We start from the raw sequence: 8,035 nt of genomic DNA on the forward strand, positions 1-8,035 counted from the left end.
AGTTTAATGAAGGCGGAACATCGTGTGACAACAAACTGAAACAACCTCGGGCTCGCACAAGCCGGTCTGATGACATGATCGAGAAAGTGGAGAGAATTGTTTTTGGGGGATCGCCTCCAGAGTTGGCATTTCTGTGGGGTCTGTGCACACAATCCTGCATGACGACCTGAAAATGCGGAAAGTGTCATCTAGGTGGGTGCCACGAATGCTGACGGACGACCACATGGCTGCCCGTGTGGCATGTTGCCAAGCAATGTTGACACGCAACGACAGCATGAATGGGACTTTCTTTTCGTCGGTTGTGACAAAAAAAATGGATGAGACGTGGATGCCATTTTTAAATGCAGAAACAAAGCGCCAGTCAGCTCAATGGAAGCACAGATTCACTGCCACCAAAAATATTTCGGGTAACCGCCAGTGCTGAAAAAATGATGGTGTCCATGTTCTAGGACAGCGAGGGCGTAATCCTTACCCATTGCGTTCCAAAGGGCATTACAGTAACAGGTGCATCCTACGAAAATGATTTGAAGAACAAATTCCTTCCTGCACTGCAAAAAAAAAAAAAACGTCCGGGATGTCTGCGCGTGTGCTGTTTCACCAAGACAACGCACCTGCACATCGAGCTAACGTTACGCAACAGTTTCTTCGTGATAACTTTGAAGTGATTCCTCATGCTCCCTACTCACCTGGCCTAGCTCCTAGTGACTTTTGGCTTTTTCCAACAACGAAAGACTCTCCATAGCCGCACATTCACCAGCTGTGCTGCTATTGCCTCAGCGATTTTCCAGTGGTCAAAACAGACTCCTAAAGAAGCCTTCGCCGCTGCCATGGAATCATGGCTTCAGCGTTGTGAAAAATGTGTACGTCTGCAGGGCGATTACGTCGAGAAGTAAGGCCAGTTTCATCGATTTCGGGTGAGTAGTTAATTAGAAAAAAAATCGGAGGCCTTAGAACTTGAATGCACCTCGTATAAGTGATCATTGATCTAACTAAGGGTTTCACTAGCAGCTGTCTTCATTTATCACAATCCTAACGTATCCGAACCATTATATATTCCTGAATTCCTGGGCCTCTGGTTACATTTATGGTTTACATTTATGTTTCCAGACAGAAACAGACTGCATATTATTTAGTCACCTGTAAAATAATGGCATCTTTTGACCTAGTTGTTACTGCATCTGTCAAGAATTGTTTTAATTCGTGATTACGTTGGAAGATCACGAATCTTTGTTACTAATGTCGATAGGTCGTTGAAAGATCTATATGTGAGGGGAGCTTTCTGTGTTAACGGTGACACTATGTTACAAGAGTGATTTTTACAAGCCCCACTGTTATGGAACTGGTAGGACTATAGTAACTGGCCCTCTACAGTGTACACCATAAGAGCAAGGCGACAATTCACTGGCAACCAAAGAATACTCTGTCTAAACTGAAGACAATTGGATGCCTTTTTAGTAATGTTATATACTCAGAATATGAATTTTGTAATGTGCACCAGTCCAAGTGTCGCATTATAATTTAACTGAAAAAGAGAGGGAATTGATGTGCAGACCCTGCATATTACCCTGAGTTGACAAAAGTCATGGAATAGCGATACGCACTTACAATATAGCGGTATTATGGCGTTAACAGGGCATTAAAAGGCAGTGCCTTGTCAATGTGAAGATTTCCGACGTAATTATGGCCACATGACAAATTAACAGACTTTGAACGGAGAATAATAGCTGGCGCTAGATGCATGAAACGTTCCATTTAGGAAATCGTTAGGTAAATCACTATTAAGAGATCCAATCAAGTATGTGGTGAGGATACAAAATTTCAGACCTTACCTCTAACCACGAACAATGCAGTGGCGGTAGCCTTCACTAACCAAAAGTAACAGCGTTTGTTTAGATTGGTTGGATATTTAAAGGGAACAAACTGCTATGGGATCAGTCCCTTTTTCCTGGAACGGACAGGTCTACATGACTAGATCGATAGCCCACTGCACAGAACCTAGAGGAAAATACCCCAGATCTACGGAAGGTCAATGAAGGCAAGACATGAGACCCAAAGACGAAAGGAAGACAGAGGAAGAAAGGAAGGCAAGGTGCCCATTCTAGGGAGCAGCTGGAAACCACCAAAAGCAGAGTGCAATGAAGGGGCACACATCCCAAGCCCCCACCACTTACCACAGGCACTCTACTCAGAAACTGCCAAGAAAGACTATGAACAGACAAGGCAAGAGAAGCACAGAGAGATAAAGAACAAGTCTAACAGACCACGTAAGAGGGGGCAGGGGTTGGGGAAGAAGATTAAAAGAGCAATTAGGGTGAGAACTGGGCTGGACCACCAACCCCAGACAGTTTAATAGCTGCAGAATTGTCGGTGCTAACAGACAAGCAACATTACGCGAAATAACCGCAGAAATTTATGTGGGACTTACAATGAATGTACGGGTTACGACAGAGCAGCGAAATTTGGCGATAATGGGCTATCGCAGAAGACTACGAGCATGGGTGCTTTTGCTATCCGCACAATATTGCCTGCAGCACCTCCACTGGGCTCATGACCATATTGGTTGGATCCTAGACAGCTGGAAAACCATGGCCGGATCAGATCAGTCCAGATTTCAGTTGGAAAGAACTGATGGTAGGGCTTTAGTGTGGTGCAGACCTCACAGACCCATGGACCCAGGTGTCAGCAAGGGACTGTGCAAGTTGGTGGTGGCTCTATAATGCTGTGGACTGTGTTTACATGGAGTGAACTGGGTCCTCTGCTCTGAAACGATCACTGACTGGAAATGATTATGTTCCTATACTTTGAGATCATTCAGCCAAAAAATATGGAATTTTTATGGATGACAATGTATTATGTCACCAGGCCACAATTTTTCACAACTGATTTCAAGAACATTGACAATTTGAGCAAATGATTTATCAACCCAGATCGGCCGACAAACTCTTTGAACAATTATGGGACAATCTAGAGATCAGTTCATGCACGAAATCGTGCCCCACAACACTTCCGGAGTTACGGACGGCTACAGAGGCAGTATGGCTCAATATTTCTGCAGATACTTGTTAAGTCCCTGTCGCATTGAGTTCCTGCACTGTGCCAGGCAAAATTAGGCTACTTCCTAGAAACCTGTCGGACCTATGACATACCAGTGTATGAGTATATCTATGTTACAGCAGAAAACTCAGTTCTTACAGCCAGTGTGAATGCAATTTGACTCTTGTAATGGTTAAGGTACTGCTGACTACTATGATGCAAGTTACTTCAAGTGATTCAGTTTTACAGAAAATGATTATTCTTCAGGTTTTTATAAACTTGTGGTTGTTGAAATTTTGGTAGTCGTGTGGAGGTGCAAACTTACTCATCTCTGTGTATTTAGAAGCAAAAAGTTTTATCACGGCTTCTGTTAAAGCATTATCAGGGGATTTAATTTGGGCCTTTTCTGTGGGCATTTGCGCCTTAGACAGTTTGGGAATTTTAGCGCATTCTGACTAGGGAAGTTAGGAGGGTGGACTCTCCATGAAATGCCAATTGAAGACCCCAACAACAGAATCGCCACAACCTCAGCTACCAGTACATAGCTGGTTCATATGAACCAACATCTGTCATGCATGAAGGGAACCGGCTACCTGAAGACTTCCTACAGCAGTGAAGTACAGCTGTACATCTGTACACGATACAGCAGAACAGGTGACCAACATCTGACTTGTTGGGCGTTCGCATTCTGGCTGCTATCAGAACTTGTAAGGTGGCCTGGTCTCCTGACCCTCATTTCTTACATATTCCGGCCTCACAATCGCATTTTGCACATCAAGACACTTCATTCGAACCAAAACTCGATAAGGTAGAGACAATTTTGTATGAATTCATGTAAGCAATATGCAAATCTAATAAGTAAATCTCAAGTGCGCACCGAGGTCAAAAAAGTCGAGGGTGACGTACACAACATGACGGCCACAGGAATTTTCGTTCTAGTGAGGCGGCTGGCCCGTCCCTCCAGAGGGGTGGGTTGGTGCACACCTATTTCGGCTGGAACGAGCGCCCAGAGAGGACAGCTTTTGCCAGAGCTAAGGGATAACGACCCCCATGTTAGACTTAAAAGCAGATTCCGCTACATTGTGTGGGAGTGCCCAGAACACGCATTTTTTGCTGGACCAACTGCATAGTTACGCAGTTCTCACAGGACACTATACGCCTAACGGAGATGCTACATCTTTCCGCATTGGTCGACTTAAACGAAACGTCATTCTCCCATTTAAAAGAGCAATGCTGACTGGCGGAATATTCCTGACTCAAAGAGCCAAGGAATGAGGGAAGACAGCGAATGATATACCTTTGCAACTTTTCCAGAAAAAGGGGCCATTTCATTGTCGCTCTGAGTGGGAACATGTAACAAGAGTGAGTGCACTCGTGTGAGTACTCAAAGAGTGAGGAACAAAGTCTCTCCTCAGTACTTCACTGGGAGAGCACCTCTCATTAGTGAATTGGAGTGATACTCTGTATAGAGTCGCTTGAGATTAAGTATTTTTCACTGTGTTGGCCACCACACTTATTGTGTGGAGTGAACACGGACAGTACTAGTTAAACGCCTGCAAGCGAGTATTGAGTGGCATTGCAGTGGACTGGTTATCTGACCAGTGTACAAAGCCAATAGTTAGCTTAGAGGCAGATAGGAGTCCTTGATTTCAAGGTGTAGGGAGAGTGATTGGCGAAGGTCAATCCAGATAGAGATAGTTGTGTTATTTGTCAGCAGCGAGCGACACAGGCAGCAGTCATCCCAGCTCACGGTATTGTGCGCTACAGTGTATGCGAGCCCCATCTGTCCTCCATAACAGTACACTATTACCTTCCTTACGCGACAGCCTTGACTGTACCTAGAAAAGTTATTCAAGTTGTGTAGGTGCGGCCCTCAGTCATTCTGCGGAGTAAATATTCTTAAATAAAAGGGAGAAAAGAACCTTTCCATACTTCGTAAATTAATAGCATTCCTATCCATAAGAAGAAATCTACTGTTCCAAAAAGAACCCAGAATTTCATTAATTCATAAGAAAATGTCAATTTATTCCTCAGAATTTTTTGCAATAAATAATATTTTTCGGTCGTTTAATGTTTTTCTTACACTAACTAGCAATACTCCAGCACCCAAGTAATCCACTAGTTAAGAATATAGAATATTTGTGTCTTTTCCTTAGAGCAGACGACTCCTGAAGATATTTGTTGCTGAATGTTTTTCAAGCAATTCTTGTTGGTACATTAGGAGCATCTGTCTGACTTCTGTAGTAGTGTGAGGTGGACATTGTTTCTTGCAGGAGCCAAAGGGTATTTGTTAGATCAATCCATTGCTCAACTTCACAAAATAAAACCCACACACTCAAACTGTGAAATGTTCCTGGAACAACTTCCTAAAATGTTTGTTCCTTACGAAGATGTCATGGTGGATGAGCAATTTGTTCCACTGAGGGAGGTGTTCCCTCCTTCAAACCCAGAGGGAAATGTGGAATAAAATTATGGTTGTTATCTGACGTAAAACAGCATATGTTTGTGTGGCAGAAGTGTATACAGGAAAGCCGGAAGATGGACCACGAGAAACAAATCGAGGCAGAACTGTTGTTTTGGAGTGTCTTTAAACCATTGAGAAAACTGGGCGAAATATTACCACGGAAAATTTCTTTACGGACTACACCCTGACCAAAGAACAAGAAAAATCTAGTAGTACGAACTCTCTAAGAACAAAGCTGAGATTCTGAAGGAAATGCAGCCAAACAGTAACAGACCTGTACTTTCAACCATCTTTGGGTTCCAGAGGGACGTAACCGTTTGTTACGTGCCAGATAATAAAGCAGTTTTATTACTCTCTACAATGCACAATGACTGTAGGCTGTCTTCGAAAGAGCATAAGAAGCCTGACGTAATACTCCATTACAACGAAACTGAAGGAGAAGATAAACTCGCCAGGACGTATTCCTCGAAACGATGTCCTGTGTGTGTTCTATGACGTGCTAGATATTGCTGAAATAAATGCCTGTGTGTTTTTGGTACACATCAATCCAGAGTACTCAAAATAAATTTTACAGAAGGTAGCTATTTCTAAGAACCGGGATATGTGGTAACAAAGTACGAGAGGAAAGAGGGACAAAAAATCTAACAAGTTGAAAGTGAGTATGGAGAATACTGCAGGAACGAGTTCAGGAGCAAAATAACAGAAATGGGTTCGGTGCAAAGAGAAAGACCGAAAGACAAAATAGAATTGATGTCAATCATTCCTCTGCCAAGACCATGCAAACATTTGAAAGACTTGCACTACATTCACCATTCAGTGCTCGTATTTCATATTTCTAATCCCAGCATTCTGGTACTCAGTAAAGTAATAATTCAGTTAATATTAATAATTGCTATGGGTTGCGTGATTTATGTGACGATTTTTACAGTTTATCTCACACTGATCTGTGAGAGGAGCTTGGCGCCAGGAATTTTCTTTAATTATGGGCGGGGGCAGCAGTCTTCCTAGCAGCCATTATGGCTGCCCGTTTCCTATCCTTTTTCCGATCGCCAGGATAGCACGTGGTGTCGTTTGAATGTTCACTGCCTTACCAACCTTGTAAACTCTATTTCTGCTCAATTTCAACGTCGCGAGGTCGCCTCCCTGATAAATTCCGGCCCTATGATTGGCCAGTTCAGGTGCGCGCCCGTTTTTCGCGGGCGGGCGCCAACCGCCCTCCGCGGATGGGTGGTTGACAATGGGGCAGTAGCATTTCTAGTGCGACCGTGCCGTAGACCGGAGGTGCAGCTTCCAGGAGATGAAGTTCGGTAAGCATGAGCGCCGACGTGCACTGTAGATTCGCGCGCCCTGCAGCCCAGAGGGAACCTGATAGGTCGTTGTGAATAGTTTCGCGTCTTGCGGGTTTTATTGCTTTAGTACGGGAGGCTACCGAGCGATGCACGCACAGTAGCATCTTCTTAGTCTTTGGCTAATTCCTGGTGGTGATCGTTGCACGCCTGCAACCCCTTCCTTTACTAAATGGGATTCTATTTGATAATACGGTGATCGTTACTAAAATTCCTTTCCTCCTGCTATCGTGGCGTGTTATGAACGTACGTTAGGGCCGGTTGCGGAACTCTTCTTTCTGCCCCACCCCCATTTGGTTGTATTATTGTTCGATGCTCAACTGTTTAATAAATAAGTCCGTTAATCTTACATTCTCTCTTTCATTACGTGAACTCACCCCTAGTGTAACAGAATAATGCGGAACTATAACGGTTGCTTTAAGATCGTGCAGGTATAATGCCGTTAACGATAGTATAAAGATTCAATATCGCGCGCCTGGCACGACCATTGCACGCGTGGCACCGATAACAGTAATCATGTTCAACTATTCCCCATTGCTAAAATGGGAAGTGTTCACGGCTCAGTGTGAGTACGTGAGCACTAAATCCACTTGATGTGGTGGAAGTAGTGGCCTCCGTTTTATCTTGCTGGTTCAGACAAAAATATCAAAAATCACAGCCCCTACAGCAAGGAATAGTAACCTGTAAAATAAAACGGGACCACAGCTTTTACATTTACTGCAAGAGATGCACAATTTAATGCGATATGCATGAACATTGAGTTCAGTGTAGTTCCTCAAATTCTACTTTTAATTTCATGATTATTGCCGGCAGTAAATGTTGAAATTTGAGCTCTAACTTGTGTTTTTCGGCAAAGTAAAATTTTGAAGTACCATCTGAGAGTAATTTATTTTTACGTTAAAATTTTAAGTAATTTTATTTTTAATTATTATGTTCAAATGTTGATAAGTTTCAGTATGTTCAAACAAATTTCGGGCTTGCAGCCGGTCGTCCAATACTTCGTACGATATTTCAACTGGGCACCTGCCAGTCATCTTCAGGTGAGCCGTCGCAGACTGGCGAAAATTTTTTTTTTCTTTATTGTATTTCAATTCCCCATCGGGGCGGGCTGGCAGCAGCATATGCGCTGCTCTTCAGCCGAAAGACGTAGAACAAAACAATATAAGACATATAAAAACAGCAAAGGAGAGAA

Source organism: Schistocerca piceifrons, chromosome 6, assembly GCF_021461385.2.
Source record: "Schistocerca piceifrons isolate TAMUIC-IGC-003096 chromosome 6, iqSchPice1.1, whole genome shotgun sequence".
Taxonomy (NCBI): Eukaryota; Metazoa; Arthropoda; class Insecta; order Orthoptera; family Acrididae; genus Schistocerca; species Schistocerca piceifrons.